Genomic DNA, 15,713 nt, shown 5'->3' on the forward strand with positions numbered 1-15,713 from the left:
TTCCATTGAAAGTAGTTGTTTACAGCAGTTCCACAACAGTTTTTAACTACGTCCTCAATTTTGCACATTGACCGTACATGGTCCAGCCAAATACTAGGTTTTGAGCTAGTCTTCTTCTGAAACTACTACGAGGGTCCATCCACAAATCAAGTCAGTGTCAGTCTTTTTAGTACTTTGTTCCTTCTTTGTGTTAGCATCCCTTCACTGTAGCTCAGTGTAGAGACCAGATTGACAAAAAGAGGGAATTTTGTACTAAAACTAACTAACCAGCTAACTTTGGAAGATATTTATCTGATTTGACTAACTTAGACTGCTGAAGTCTCATAATAATTTTAGATAAACTTTGAAATATATTTTTGAACAAAACAAAGACTGTGAATTTTTTTGCCATATGGCTTCCTTCGGAAGTGTTACAGGAAGGCATCTTTTAAGGGCCACTATGAACAGAATGAATGAACAATTGTTTCAGTGTACATATGGGCACCTGACAGATTTGAAATATTGTGAACCTCTTCTTTAAAGCCAAATTACTCTTAAAATATAAATGCTTCAATATACTGTACATCAGTTTGCTTTCAAAGTCCTTATTTTTTATATTCTGCTTGAATAATCATCTATTTATGTAGTACATATGTTGTCTATTTGAAATAGCATTTGATTGCCATATAGCTTGTTTGTGGAAGGCTGTGCCTTGTTCTAAAACCGAGTTGTGTTTAATCCAGAGATTAATAAGAATAGTGCATGGACTGCCATTTCTGCAACGACTGTATTGGAAAATAAGTAGCATAGATGTTTTTTGTGTGTCGGTATTGGTTTAGTAAAATCCAGCCTTTTACAATCAAATCTCTAAATTTAACTTCAAATCCTAATTTTAACATTTTACTGTAGGTATTCCAGGCTACAGTTTGATCCCTTTGCCACCAGAGGTCACTGTCGGATCAGCTAACCTGTTGTGAGCAGCACTGGGCTTGGTTCATGTGGAGGTTGAGTTTGCATTGTGAGCTCATGTTTGTGGTAGACAACCATGATTCTTGGGTTAATGAAGTAAGCCAAGCCAGTGTCTCCGCATCAGTTTGTCACAGATGTGGCTGGCTATCAATCCAGCAGTGGGAAGTAAGTCTAGACCAGTGGGCATTGATATCCACATTAACTCTGTGAGCCTCATTTATGATAGTCATTCCCCTTCTCTTCATCTGTAAAACCAAGTATCTTTCAGTCTTGTATAAATGACCTCACCTGGGATGATGAAGCAGGGCTGAGAGCCAGAAATCTGTGCTCCATTAGTCCTACTGCTGCTGTGATAGATGACCATCAACCTCTCTGTGGTCTGTTGCTCAGCCTTGGCAGACATGATAACCTGTCTTGCTCACCTCTAGCTAATATCAAAGCCCCGTCGCTGCAGAGCAACATAGCAGGTCATCCAAGCAGTTGCTGTGGTTACAGCGAAACTTCCTGCCTAGAACTATGCCCTGCTTGGGTTGCCATAGTAACAGTGTGATCGACCTTGGAGGTGTGTGACATCCTGCTGTTAGTGTAGATTGAGGATTGTATAGTTTGCCTGAATTTGTGTGTGTGGCAGGAGTGATGAATATTGCGATCAGTTCTTCTGTCAATTCATCCTCACCCTCGGTCTTTTTTTCATTCTTTCTTTCATTCATTCTTTTATTTTTTTCTTTCCCTCCTGAACCTCCCTTGCCTTTCCTTCCTCTTTCTCTCTCTTTCCCTCCCTGTCCCCCTCCTTCTGTCCCTGGAGAGAGTTAGTATAGACAGTCAGCTGGTCCCTCCTCCTCTCCCTTCTCCCCCTCCTCCTCTACCACCACTGCCTCCTCGCCCCACCCTTCGGCTCACTGACAGGAAGAAGGAGGCAACCTTGCCTCGTACTAGATGAGTGAGAGCTGAGCACCAGACGTGTGTGAATGTCATATCAGTGCTGTTTTCAGAAGAGGATGTGGAAGGGTGTGCATCGGTGTGACTGTAAAAGCAAATTTTTATCTACGTGTGTGTGTGTGTGTGTGTGTCTGTGTGTGTGTCTGTGTGTGTGTGTGTGTGTGTGTGTGTGTGTGTGTGTGTGTGTGTGTGTGTGTGTGTGTGTGTGTGTGTGTGTGTGTGTGTGTACGGGAAATTATTTGCGCACTGACAGCCATGTGGTGTGAGCATCTTGTGTGAGTGACTTTGTCTGTGAGAGAAAGAGACAGAGCTCAGGGGATCACTGTGAATATGAGTAGCGGGCAACACAGCTGAGTCTTTATCTCTGCTTGCTGTCCCTCCCTTTTTTCATCTCCCTCTTTCTCTCTCCTTATTCATGTTTGTATAGTAGACGAAAAGCGGTGTGGACTAGAAATGTGTGTGCACATGGCTGTTTGGAGAGGAGGGTAGCATGTGTGCTTTCAGTGTATGTGTGTGTGTGTGTGTGTGTGTGTCTGATTTAGGAGTGTACTATGTGAGCAGTGTGTACTTTGGATGGATATGAGTAGAGAAGAGTAGAACAGGGGTCCAGCTGTAGGTTTGTCAGTCAGTCAGGATGGTGCAGCGCTTCAGTCTTCGTAGACAGTACTCCAAGGTAAGCGTAAAACACACAAGCTTGTTTTTCATTAAAACCGTCTTCCTACCTTCATGTTGCAGCTTGCTTCATGACTAAAGACACAGTCGACTTAAGTGTTCGCTGCTTGCCAGCTCTTTTATATTTTTTATAATGCTTATGTGATGCTTTTGTATATCATTTTCCACCTTTTTCTCTCTGTCTTCCAGCTATTTGGAATTATGCCAAGAGTTTGTGTTTTTGGCTACCTGATCAGAGCTTTGTTTTTGCAAGAGTTCTCCTCTTGCTCAGGACAGCAGTCGAAATGGTAAAAATTGACTCTGTTGTCATGTGCAGAAACAATGTACAAAAAGTATCATCCACGTGACAACTGGGGAGAAAGAATAGTTTGCAGACTTCTTACATATCAAGAGTTTTTTGGTAAACAGAGATGTTCTTCTGAGTTTCCATTCACTTTTAGGTACTTCGATCCATACAGTAACTAAGCGGCCATCTTTGCACTTTATTTCAACTCTTGTTAAACAGTAACTCATGCGGCAGAGTGGTAGCCTAAAAGGTCGGTAGGAACCATCACTAATGGATGTAATTATTAGTAAACATTATGTTTGATTATTGCTGATCGGGGAGCATTTATGACTCATTTGCAATAACGGGCTACTTTAGCATGCTCTGTAATTGTCCATGAGTTTGATATATCTATCCCCTGGTGATAGTTCTGTTAAAGAGAGTAGTGGGGGGGGGGTGAAAACTCAGTATTAGGTCTGTTCTGCAGCTGGTGCTCAGCCTGTGGGATTAATTGCAATTAGCTGCTGATTAATCGATTGACTGACTACACCCTCCTTATTCATCTTAAGCTCTGTGTAATGGTGCTGGTAGATGTTCATATGCCTGGAGCATCAACATGTACGTGCACAGATGCACACATGGGCAGACAGAGGCACAATCTAACTTCCAGACTAGAAGGCCTGAACCCAGACTGATGGAGTCTGACCTAGTTTGGTCTTTTTTCTCTCCTCAGAGGCATGGAGAGATAGAACAGTAGTAAAAACAGACAGAGGAAGTGAAGGGCTGGAAGCTGTAAAATGTTTAGTGTCAGGATGGAAGACTTGTTTAGGACAGGAGATGGGGAAGAACAGAGGAGTATGTTCTAGTGGGATATGAGCTGAGAGTTGAGACAAAACAGAAGCCAAGCCTTGAGGCTAGTCCTCTCACACGATAAGATTTTTATGTGTGAGAAAGACTGAACCTGTGTTTTTCTTTGGAGAACATAACCTCCCCCAAGGGCCTGTCTGCAAATTTTCGCAAACCTTGTCCCCTCCAATAGTGGGATGTTTGAAAATATTGGAAAGGAGGGGGGGGTGGGTAGATGACCCTGTCTCTTTCCTTCAGGCCACATCTTCACATGCACACCTGTCTTCCTGCCTATCCTTTGTCTTCTATTGTCTGTCATCATACTTTGTTTTCCATGTTAGAGATAACATGCTTTGTTCATGCAGTATCCCTAACCAGCTCAAAACATGTCTCAAATTTAAACAGTTAGGAGCAGCAGCACTAGCTGAGCTGGAATCTCTCTAGAACTGAAATTACACTCAGGGATGTGGTCTGATAATAAATGCTTACTTTGTAAACTTATATTTCAAACACAGCAACACAATTTCACATTTTAACGTGAATTTTTCCTTACCAAATTGTCAGCTCTTCGTGTGATTATAACTACTTAAAATTAACGTTATTATATGCAAGATATGTGTTATACATAAAAGAAACTTAGAAACAGCTTAGTTTATACATATGTGTTTGGGAAAAATACCAAATTACATGGAAGAGTGTGTGGGGATTTGTACCTTTGGGGATTTGCCTTGGGTTAAGTTTACTGTGTGATTTCTCTAATGTACCTGGGTTAAATCAAATACACGAAAATATATTATGTATTGGTCTTGTGGCAAGGATCAGGCTGGTCTTTAGAGGATGGTAGAGTCCAAATATCCCAACGTTTAATACCTGTGCCGATTTATTAGTTAGAACATTCTATGAGTTCATTTTATTTAAAAAAGCCAAGAAAAATAATATATTAAGTCAGAAGGGAACAGATTTACTTTAATTTATCTGTATAGTTAACTCGATTATGTTTGCGTTGGCCTTTGGATTGAGCGTATAAAATGACAGACGTGGACTAATACATTGTAATCCTGGATATATAGTTAGGTACATAAGTATTTGGACAATGACACGGTTTTTGTAATTTTGTCTCTGTATACCCCCACAATGGATTTGAAACAAAGCCATCAAGATGTGTTTTAAGTGTGGACTTTCAGCTATAATTCAAGTGCTTTAACAAAACTATTGCATTAACCATTCAGGAATTACACCCATTTTTATACATAGTCCCTCAAAAGTAATTGGACAGTTGACTGGCAGTCAGTTTCATGACCAGGTGTCACCTGTTCCCTCATTATTTCATGAAAAATTAAGCATATAAAATGTCTGGAGTTGATTCCAGGTGTTGAATTTGCATTTGGTAGCTGTCCATCAGAACTCTCAATATGCAGTCAAAGGGGGGTCAAATGCAAATGAAGGAGGCCATCATTAGGCTGAAAAAACAAACAAAAAAAAACTATCAAACAGATAGCAGAAACTTCAGGAGTGACCAAATCAATAATTTGGTACATTCTTAAAAAGAAGGAATGCACTGGCAAGGTCAGCAACACCAAAAGGCCTGGAAGACCACGGAAGACAACCAAAATGGATGATCACAGAATTCTTTCCTTTGTGAAGAAAAACCCTTCACAACATCACTCTCGAGGAAGTAGGCGTATCATTATCAAAGTCTACAATCAAGAGACGCCTTCATAAATTAAAAACAGAGGGTTTACCACAAGGTGCAGATCGTTGGTAAGACTCAAGAAAGAAAAAAAGGCCAGATTAGACTTTGCCAGAAAACATCTAAAAAAGCCTGCCCAGTTCTGGAACAAGATTCTTTGGACAGATGAAACCAAGATTAACTTGTACCAGAATAATGAAAAGAGAAGAGTATATAGAAGGAAAGAACGGCTCATGATTCAAAGCATACCACATCATCTGTCAAACATGATGGAGGCAGTGTTATGGCATGAGCATGTATGGCTGCCAATGGAACTCAGTCACTGGTGTTTATTGATGATGTAACTGCAGTGAAATGCTGCAAAGTGCTTCACAGTACAGATGGATAATGACCCAAAACATACTGTGAAAGCAACCCAAGAGCGTCTCAAGGCTGGCAGAAATGGAAATGGAATATTCTTCAGTGGCCAAGTCAGTCACGTGACCTCCACCCAGTTGATCAGACTTTTCACGTACTGAAGACAAAGCTGAGGGCAGAAATACCGACAAACAAGCAGCAACAGAAGGCAGCTGCAGTAAAGGCCTTGCAAAGCATCTCAAGGGAAGAAACCCAGCATTTGGTGATGTCCATGGGTTCCAGACTCTTCCTTTAATGAGGATTAAAAATAATCCTCATATTTATAATTATGTTGTTTTGTCCAATTACTTTTAAGCCTCTGAAAATAAAGGAACTGTATAAAAATTGCTGTAATTCGTAAATGGTTAATGCGATATTTTTGAATTAAAGCTTCAAATCTAAACTTCAGTTACATCTTGATGGCTTCATTTCAAATCCATTGTGGTGATGTACAGAGGTAAGATTACGAAAATTGTGTCACTGTCCATATACTTCTGTAACTAACTATTATAGAAAAGTGAAAAAGCATGTCCATAATGGCATACTGTAAAATTATTTTTAGGAAAGAACAAAAAAGAAATGTTATTGCTTAATATTCTCTCTCAAAAAAAAAAGAAATTGCATAGAAGTTTGTTGAAGAAATCGTTTGATGAATTAAATACAGTTAATTTCATTAAAAGGGCCGTCAGAAGACTAAAACTCTTTAAATTTTGGCTTTCTTTGCCATAGTACAAAGGATGTTTGTTCTAGGGCTGCAACTAACAATACTTTTTATTATTGGTTAATCTGCTGATTATATTTTCAATTAACTGATTAAGCATTTAGTCTATAAAATTTCAGAAAATAGTGAAAAAATTTCAATCACAAAATCCTAGAGCCCAAGGTGATATTTTCAGAGTCTGAAACCCATGATATTCAATATATTGTCATACAAGACTAAGAAAACAAGTAAATGTTCACAATTGAGAAAATAAAAGCAGTTAATTTTATGCAATTTTGTTTAAAAATGGACTTAATAGATTATCAAAATTCTTGCTGATTATTTTTTTGTTGTTCGACTCATCAGTTAATATTTTCAATTCTAATTTTTTATATCTCTTACAGTTTCCATACTTTTTGAGTCCATGTTTTAATTGAGAAATTAGTTCTGTACTGGCAGATTTTGACCACATATTTGTAATAAATGTAATGACTGTCATGCATAGGATTTGTAACAAACTAATGACGAACAAAGTAATGAATTACAAGAATTAATTTCTGCATTTTTAGACAAGCTTCACTCATGAAGGATTTCGTCCTCTTGTATAATTCCACCAGTGTTGTTGTCCTGTAAGAGAGCAGTAAGGATGAGTGTCAGTGGGAAGTGTCAAACATTACCTGGTCCTCTTTTTCCATCCTTGCTAGTTTAACATGCTCATCACTGCGCTCTCATCCCCAGGCTACTGGCTGTGTGTTGATGAAACTATTTCTGCCCTTTTTCAGCAGAACACCACAGCTCGTCCTGGAACTATTTTAGTGACACTGAGTTGTTTGAAAAGCTGCAAAAGACAAACAAGGGGGATTTGATAGGTCACATTCACTTATTCACAACCAGGGCTGCAGATGCATATGACAACAACCAAGTCTTATCAAACCACTGCCACAGCAGATTGCCCTCTAGTCATAGTAAAAACCGTCACAGAAGCACACAGTCAAACCAGTGCATAATCAAACAACTGAGTTTCGATTGACTTTCAGCAGGGAGAGAGAGAAAGCCATGGGGATGATGAGGCATGTGCTCTTAGTCCGCACCGAAGGTGATGTCATCCCAGTGCTGTGTTTGCCAACTCCCAGCCCGTAGCAAATCGTGTGTGCTGTCAGTGCATGATCATGAATCTCTGTGGTTTAGAGTTGTTGACATTAACTATGAGACTTCATCACAGTATTAAAGTCAGATGAGGAATGGCTTGGCAGATCTGTGGCCTGTCGTTTGTACTGACTTTCAGAGAAAGACCAAAAAATTTGTTCTTCTCAAATGTATTAATCTCACTTCTCTGCTCTGTAAATATTTGCCCCTCTCTTGTCCTTCCCTTCTTATCTACCTTTTAGTTGTTTCTCCTTCCTGTCTTTTCTCAATCATCTTCTATCCCTCATCTCAGACAAACAAAATACTCCTTTCTTTCGTTTATCTTTTTTATGAAAAGTGTATATATTGCCTCGCCTACATTTCACCTACAGGCAATAAGTCAAATAAACTATTAGTGGTATGTTTGTGTTGAAGTCGATTTGTATTCTATAGTGTGGGCATACATATGTGGCAGGGAGACAATTATTGATCAGCAGAGCAAACACCGGTATCGACTGTGAATTAAACACAGTGGATCTCCTGTTCTGGTCCTTTATCCTGTCCTGTTCTGCTCTCTCCTTACTTATAGTACATTACTTAATATCAATGGGTTGTGCGCGTGTGTGAGTGTGTGTGTGTGTGTGTGTGTGTGTGTGTGTGTGTGTGTGTGTGTGTGTGTGTGTGTGTGTGTGTGTGTGTGTATGTATGTATTTTACTGTATATGTTTGTTAGTGATCCACTGGATGTCTCCAAACTCTACTAGAGGGATCAAACACAGAAAGATATCCCCTCATTTGGTGTTTTAATGGTGGATCTTACACTCTATTCAAAACTTGAGTTTAAATTGTCATGCAGGCCAGTTAATTTTGTGTCATATCATGACATATTCCAGTTGGTTGGTTTGTGGAGGTGGGTTGTAACAAGTCATATTTTGAGAATTTGTGTCTAAATTTTGACGCAGGCTGTCTTTGGTCACCAAAGCTCAAATTGATCATCGGTGGACATGTCTCACAGTGTGATCTACTGTGGGACCACCATTTTAAATTGACACCCTCTCTCGGGATTGTCAACTTTCACCTTGGACAGCCCAAAACCATAAAAATGTATCTATCCAAAATCTCCCATTGTGTACAATCGGGTAGACAGTGAAGACCATAGCAGTAATAATAACTAATAAAATTTTTATACACATCAAACTTTTCATTGACTCTCATGTTCTTTCCAAAGCATCTTCATTTGTTCTACACTCATTTATTGAGGTTTATGTTTCAATTTCAATCTGCTACTCTTTCTGTTATTTCTGTGCCTCATATCAGCAGCGTTTCTTACTTCCCTTCTCTGGCTCTGAACCTTTTACCTTCTCACTGTTTGTCTTACTTCTTCATGTCTCAGAGACTCTATTTCTTTAGCTCTCACTTTCTCTTCATCCCTCTCCCTCTCATCTGTGTCCAGGCTCAGAGAGTGGAGTTGGTTGCCCATCTCCATGGTAACAGGGTGTTGTTCAAAGAGGGCCGAAGCACCTTTACCCAGCTGAATGCTCAGAGGTTCACCTCATCAGCCTGCATGGTGGAAGAAAAACCTCTTACAGTGTGGAAAAAGTGTTTTCTAAAATTAGACCCCTGTGCAATTTGCCAAATATGCAGACTGTGTTAAATACTGTTTGTTCTAAACCTCATAATTATGCTTTCTCTTTCGTCAAGTATTTAAATTGCCAAAGCTATACAAAGACATGTTAGAATGGCACCTTATCACTTAGATCTCGGGTGCTGAAGAGACATCGCTGTTTCCTGTTCCTCTTCTGATGCATATTTAAATTGAGTCCTCTGAATGATGTAAAAAGAGAGTTGTGAATTGTGTGGAGGAGTGGCGAAAGAAAAGTTTGTGTTTGACAGTTAGCAGACCTCCATGGGACTCCTGTCTTCCACTTCAAAGGGAATGAACAAAACAAAGTAAATAGATGCACTGTAAAACGTGTTGTTGTACCATGTAAAATCCTGAGCGTAGCCTTGAGTCAGATGCTCATCTTTTGTGTGCAGGCTTGCATGTGTATGCATGCATGTGCTTGTGTGTCTGTGTGTGCCTGAACTCTCCACCCAACTGTTTGTGTTCCCTTTGAAGCATAGCCCCAGCCTGTTTAATTAGGCTGTTGAATATTCATGTGATTATACATATAGGCCAACGCCCTTATCCGGTGCTGGTTACTATTAGCATTCACAACACTGGGAATGCGTTTGGCTACTCTACACACACACACACACACACACACACACACACACACACACACACACACACACACACACACACACACACACACACACACACACACACACACACACACACACACACACACACACACACACACGTGTGAAGCCATCAAGGTGGATGCAATGGTGTAAAAGAATGGACTACAAGAATGGCTCAGATGAGAGATGGGGCAGATGAATGTTTGAAAAATTAATGTAGGTTTGTGTATTTGTGGGAGGGGTGGGTTGATCAGCAAGATGGACGAAGAAACGGGAAAGAAAGAGGAAGATAAAGCTGTGAAGTTGAAGCCATTCTTCCCTGTTAGCCAGTTTTATAGGTTTCTAATCTGGGTCTGAATGAGGAAGGAGTCTGCTGCAGCTCTCTGCCTGTTTCTCTGCTGCTATTAATAGACAGAGGTCTGAACCAGTGCTCGTCACGTTCACTTTTCAAGGACATTTGAATGTATAACAAATCTTAAGTAAAGAAAAATTCATTTAGATTGACAGTCTACCCTCCTGAGAACCAGATTTTCTACATATTTTCCTCTCTACAGATGAATGACATTCATGTTGTCATGTTTATCAGATAACAATACCAGCTGATTGATTTTCCAGGAAATAGCCTAATATTCTATTGGCAGGTTTAACTAGTTATTCTGATGCTTTATGAGGAAACTTTGTAGTCTGAATGAATATTTTTAAGTTTGGTTTCTGTGCATGAGGTCATGTGCATTAATGTGTACATGTCAGCAATGAGTCACTATGGGTCAGCCTTTGTGTATTTATTTTTGGCTTGCAGCTGGTCCTTCCTCTTTGGGTTGGTGTGTGTGTGTGAGAGAGAGAGAGAGAGAGAGAGAGAGGACATTAGTGTGGGTATGCATGTGTATCTATACTGTTTTCTCAGCCGTTTCAGGATTGCCACATACTTGGTCAGAGAATGACCAAAGAATATTCTGGTCAACCTTGAGCACCATGTCTGTTCTTCAGACACTGTCCTCTAGCTAGAGTCGTTTCTAGGGTCTTTGACTGAGGCAGTTATCAATATTAGCTCTGAATATTACTTCTTTGACTTGTGTCGTCAAAATACACTACCACACACTTTTCCGACAAAGTGATGTGTTTGGTTTCCCTCTCTTTACTCAGAGTGACCGGTAGATTGTTTTCAAAGGGAAATTGCTCAGAGCAGAGGATAGAGGCAGACAGACTCAGAGAGGGCATGCTCTGCATCCCTGCCACTCCCTGCTCACTCTATATCATTTGTGTGACTGTGATGAATTATGGATGAGGCTATAGATCGCTGAGCTCAGCTCTGCTCCACTGACCCACTTAGAAAACACACACACACACACACACACACACACACACACACACACACACACACACACACACACACACACACACACACACAGAGTTCAAATCTGATCACATCCTCTAGGGAAATATCATCATATTTTCTGTCCACTAATAACTAGAACCACTCCTCTCATTCTCATGTGTGTCAGCCAGTAGGAATCCTAGGAATCATTCATTTTTTTCACCATTTGCATCCCATCAGAAAGACTCACTTTCCCGCCGGGAAATTAACTCTAAACTACTGAAACGTTACAGTATATTTGTTCTTTTCACTCAGATAATGTAGATGTTTGAAAATGTTCAATATGAAATGACACAGAATCATAATAAGGCATTTTCTGCATGCTGACATAGACATATATCTTTCATGAACTGACATTATGTAAACTTATCTCCAACCTTTTTAATTTCTTCTCGTGATCTCCTGTATAGACATACTATACAACCATACACCATTTTCCGCCCTCCCTCTGGCTCATTCTGCTGTTCAACTCCTTGACATATCCTCCCTTTCCCTCTGTTCACAGTATCAGCCCACAAGGCACCTGTGTGCCTTGACGTGACTGCCACATCAGGTCACAATTATGTTACATAGAGGGCGGCATGTCTGTCAATAGGAGGAGTGATAATGAAAGAATGCAATAAAAAACAGGAAATGGCTGCAGGTAAAGACAGACCAATAACAGAGTTGGATATCCGTGCAGCAGAGACGAAGCACCATGTAGCATAGTTTGTGGTCTGGCTCCCCCTGGTGGGTTTAGACTGTAGTTGGTTTTGCTATATTGTCTCCTGTTTTCCTGTTTAATCATATGATGGTCCAACTTCATTCCTGGAACAGAAATTCACCAAGCTTTGTACAGGCAGGACTACGACTATTTAATATTATTGAAAGTAGATCTGTATACCTTCTGTGTTCATTATGGACGATGATATGATGCATCAGACGTGGAGCAGAATGGGGAACGGACTAAACTATCAAGTTCTACTGGGTGTCAACTCTGATCATGACTAGGGTTACAGGAGTTGTTCACAGCAGAAATTTTGACTTGTTATTAGTAGAAAAAGACTAGTGTATGGCTGGACTATATCTGTTTGCTTCTCTCATACCGTCTGTGCTCACATATACGGTAATTTAATATAGCTGAATTCCCCAAAAAATGTTCTCATTTACATGTTTTTTTGTTTCTGTTGTCAGACGACAGAACAAGTATGAAATAGTGACTGAAACACGGCTTTAAGACTGCTTGTTAACCAGCAGTCACTTCCGAGCCATTTCCAAGCTGCTGCTCTGCTCTGCCATAAGCCTGATTTTATAACCGCGACGTCCTCTGACAAAATCACCATTCACATAAGTTAGAGACAACGACTGTGCCGTGATTTCGGCTGTATTTACCTGTAAAATGATCACTCAGAGAGAAGGTTAGAAGTTAATTCCCATCTATGTCAGCTGCTGTGTAGTCAGTTGAATGAGACGCACAGAGAGGAGTGCCCCTGGAGGGAAACCACGACCTTGCGCTCGCAGGGCAATACTGGCGACTGTCTTCTACGGAAAAGTAGATAAGGGTTGTCAAAAAAGTTGCTAGATTTGTCGCTAGGTGCTTTTAAGAAGAAAAGTCGCTAAAGGGTTTGAAAATTCAGTAAAAATAGCAACAAAGGCTCTAAATTGGTAACACTGCCTGTAAATGCCTCCCCTGATGAGGCAATTGCAACTGTTTGTGCCAAATGATTTTGAAAGTGCAACGGCCAATGGGGAAACTCCAAAACTTTGCCGGCTGACCGATGATGTAACTTGAGCCCTCAGTCAGTCACTCATGGACATTCGTGTTTATAGGGCTGGCCCCGAAGTTGCGTCTAGACAAAAAGCACAGGTGTGCTAACATATTTAATTATGGCTATATTCCAGTTACATGTGCAACTTCTGTGGCCCTGTTATTGTGGATACTGGCTCATATGCACGGCCACTGAGACACCTAAACAGAACTAGGCCATAATTAATGTTATTAATTACACCTGTGCTTTTCTCACTGTGACAAGTCAAAATGTCTGCTGTGAAAAGGCGATTTTCCAGGGTGAATCCTAAGAATTAAGCTATGTATTTCCTAAATTACTAGTTCAAAATTAAATGTAAATTTCAGGATTATTATAAACTATGAGCATGGTTTTGGAAGTTAGCCTCAGTACATAAGACAGCCACCATTGTTTTGTTAGATAATCGCAATTGTGCAATTTGAGAATAACCTCTAAGATTTTCATTAGATAATAGCTGTCTAGCACTGATGAGAACTTCCTATCAGCCAAATGCCATTTCTCATTATCTGTCCTCCTGTCATGAAATCTACTGCTTCCTAGTGGCCTAATTCACACAGTGGAGTATTACTAAAACTTCCCAGTACTCAGTACTCAGACCCGAGAACCCCAATAACTGTTTGACAGTGGGAAGTGAGGTCAACATGGGGCAACATTGTATGGTATGGGGTTTCGGTGGGGAGGACAAGAAAACTGAGAAGGTGCCAGACCAAATAATCTTTCAGGGCCTAAAAGCTGGGACTGTTTGTTCTAGATTCTTCATCTTCCTGCGTATGAATGGGTTCGCAGTCTGTCTGAGCTTGGATACTACCCTATATTACTCTGGGTATTGTACAGTGTCCAGCCAGACCAACTCTGCATTTTGGGCTAGAGCTCTTTCTGTTTCCATGATGTGTAACGGGGATGGGCTTAGTGTAAACAGAAACAACTCCAACAAATTCCAACCACCACCAAATGACAAACACTGTGTCACCCCACGTACCCATTCCAAATCCCTTCACGTGCAGACAGTGCTTCGCAGTACGCACACTCTTTGTCTGACGTGATATACCCAAACTAACCCTTTCACATATCACACTATCGCCTGCACATCCATTCATACGAAACACTGGAGGTTTTAAACAGACCAATGTTGGATTTTTTTAGGCTGATTCCAATATTCATTGATACAGAGTCAGTAGATAATGATATACAGAATATCAGATATATGTCATATTAAAAGAATTGTCACCATAATGTGTACTGAGCGAGACGTGAATGACCTAAATCACCTCCATCTTATCTTTGGCATATCAATGCTGCAATTTCTCGTTATTTATTGGCTGACTTATATGTTTATAAGAATACATCTGCAATAAGCTGATATCAGCCAATATAGAGACCTTTCCAATTTATCAATCTAGCTCTACTGAAGGTAAATTGGCATTCTATGTAAATGTTTTTTTCCAATATCTTCTACCTACACTTTCAGCGTGCACAATACCCCAAACAGATGAACTATACTCGCTGTTAAAGGTTCGAACATTAGCAAACCCTCATAGTGTACACATGTGCTATGTTTTCATGAATACTGACCTGTAGCCTCCTGTAGTTACCATTGATTAGCTGTAGGTCTTTAATAGAAAGTGGTTCCGACAAAAACAGTTGACAGTAAGTTATGTGGTTTTCCAGTGTAAACAGGAAATTGTGTCTGGATAGACTATGTTAAGTTGTTTGAATGTCATTTTCAGCACTTTGAGCATCAAAAACAAAATTCCAAGTTATGTATCTTGAAATCTGGGCAAATGGGACTATATCTATCTGCATGGCTAGATACCATTAAAGTGAGACATTTATTTATTTTATTTTATTTTTATTTGGGTGAGCTGACATTTTAAACACATTTTAATCAGTAGTATTAATGGCATTAACATGCCTACTTCTCTGACGTAGAACTGATTATATTCACTGTTACCAGCTTCCAGAAAGGGAATGAGGCTGAGAACACTAATTGTTTGGGCTGTTGTTATTGTCATTTCTTTGTTTTCCTTCCTGTCTGGCTCTTGTAGATGCCAATATTAGAGATGGCTACCAAGTTGTTTCACGCACTCTCACTTCGTCAGTCATAATGGCCTCTGTGTATAAAGTGCCCAGTGGTTTATGTAACTGCTCATAGGGCCATTGATTACACTGAAGCATAGACTCGGAAGGACCGGACAGCCAGGGTTGGATTGCGGGTTTCTTTTTATGTGGAAGGTATTGTTCAAAAAGGCCTGATCCCCGAGTCATGGTTGTCTCTTCTCTCAGACTTGAATTACCCCCCGTCTGTGCAGACAAAGCACCCGCTCTTCTGCCTTTATGTAACCTCTCACACCCCCAAACCATGCCACAGCACAAGCCATCACAATTTACGATCACATGGAGGTGACCATGGTGTTGGCACAGTAAAACAAATTTAAGTTAATTCTATGGTTACATGTGTAATTTTCAGGAAAAAAAAATCTAAAGCCTTATAGCATCACCTTGTCCCAACAGTAATTGCTCTCACACCCCTAATTCAAGTCAACTTTTATGTTTTACTCTCATTCTCTATATACACTCTGTCTTTGTTTATCACGCTTACTCAATTCACCCTTTTTCCTACCCCAGTCCAGTTACATCAGAGCCAGTCTCTTCCCTTTCTCTTCTGGATGCTTCCAGAACTTTCTGGTTGTGTGGTACCCGCCTGGCCTCAGTTCAGCACTGGGCTCT

At 40.2% G+C, this 15,713-nt stretch overlaps 1 protein-coding gene across 7 annotated transcripts in view; it reads left to right on the forward strand.

The window, feature by feature from the left end:
* Nucleotides 1–15,713, forward strand: part of tmcc1a (transmembrane and coiled-coil domain family 1a) — a 48,257-nt gene that overhangs the window by 13,809 nt on the left and 18,735 nt on the right. The gene's annotated exons all lie outside the window — the stretch shown is intronic.

The sequence above is a fragment of the Xiphias gladius genome, chromosome 18, assembly GCF_016859285.1.
Source record: "Xiphias gladius isolate SHS-SW01 ecotype Sanya breed wild chromosome 18, ASM1685928v1, whole genome shotgun sequence".
In the NCBI taxonomy this organism is placed as follows: Eukaryota; Metazoa; Chordata; class Actinopteri; order Istiophoriformes; family Xiphiidae; genus Xiphias; species Xiphias gladius.